The following is a 1,232-nucleotide window of genomic DNA, read 5'->3' as shown; positions in this document are numbered from 1 at the left end:
GCGACGGCGGGGACGGGGCTGCCGCACCGCTGAGACCCCTTCTGGCGCTGACACCTCAGGAGGCGTGAGGGAAGCCCCGTGTCTGCCGCTGTTACTACAGCCGAGCGGTGTGTTTTGCAGCACAGGTTCTGAGAGACTTGTGAGAAGAACATACTTGACGTTTGCTCCTGCCTCAAGTATCGGCGAAGCTGAGGCGTATCTAGGGAATGCCGGGGGGCTGGAGGCCCGGCCCTTTTGTGCTGCAGAGCACCTCGACATCTTGCTGCTTCTGTATCAAAAGCTTCCAGTGCTGAAGTGAGAATGGAGAAGAGCACATGAGCAAAAGCTCAAGACAGCAAACAGCCCTGCCACACTGTCCCACCGCACGGCTGCTGGATCCAGCCTCTCCTGCGCAGTCGTGGTGTGTACCTGCCAGCTCTCCCGGCTTCCTGCCCGCGGCAGGCACCGTGTGTGCAGCTCGTGCGTGTCCTTGGGTGTGAAGTCACAGGCAAGCGGAGAAGACACAGACTGTCCTGTCACAGGAAGACGTCTGCAGTTTCCTTTCCATGCCATGACTGAGGGATGTGCAGAGATGCTCTGTGGCGATAGTTTGGTACAAGGTGTGCACCTTCTGTGCCTGCGCTGTGGAGCTTTCCACACAGAGCAGTGTTGCTTGTTAGACTTTGAAGGTAATCAAGCTCTCCGGTATCTGCTCTACTAACTTGACCCACTGAAGTGCCATAAATGAGGAGAAAGCGTAACTAGCAAGACATCTACCACCAAAAAAAAGGGAGAATGAGTGGCTGCAATTCTCAGCGTCCCATAGGTCTTTTTTTATGTGCTACACTTACCCCGTGCAGGGCCAGCTGCACTTGCAGAGACCAGTGTGTCAGTGGGTGTGGTTCAGGCAGGGGGCGGAGTATTCCAGTCGCAGATGCGGCAAGCCGTGACCTGAGGCAGTGTGAGTGGGCTCGGTCCTGGCCCGAGGACCCCGAGAGTACTGTGGGTGCCTGAGCAGCGGGTGTGGATGGCACAGCGTCACCCTTGGCAGCACCCACGTGCCTGGTGCTGCCGCCTTGGGGTAGCGCAGCGGGCGAGGCAGGCACTTCTGCCATTGGCGTTGGTCCTTGGACTGTGCTGCAGAGGGACGAGCAGCAGCAGTGATGCCGTGGGCATCGGGACTTGTCCTGTGCCAGAGCAGCTGCCCATGTCATGGGCCCCGAGGACATCGGGAGGTGCGAGCCACACGCAGT

General features: G+C 58.8%; 1 protein-coding gene across 1 annotated transcript in view; it reads left to right on the top strand.

Moving 5' to 3' along the window:
- The window catches only part of NCOA5 (nuclear receptor coactivator 5), a 13,562-nt gene that overhangs the window by 3,754 nt on the left and 8,576 nt on the right, over nucleotides 1–1,232 (top strand). The window lies entirely within an intron of this gene.

The sequence above is a fragment of the Apaloderma vittatum genome, unplaced genomic scaffold, assembly GCF_000703405.1.
Source record: "Apaloderma vittatum isolate BGI_N311 unplaced genomic scaffold, ASM70340v1 scaffold34758, whole genome shotgun sequence".
Classification (NCBI taxonomy): domain Eukaryota; kingdom Metazoa; phylum Chordata; class Aves; order Trogoniformes; family Trogonidae; genus Apaloderma; species Apaloderma vittatum.
This window is presented reverse-complemented; position numbering and strand designations above follow the sequence as displayed.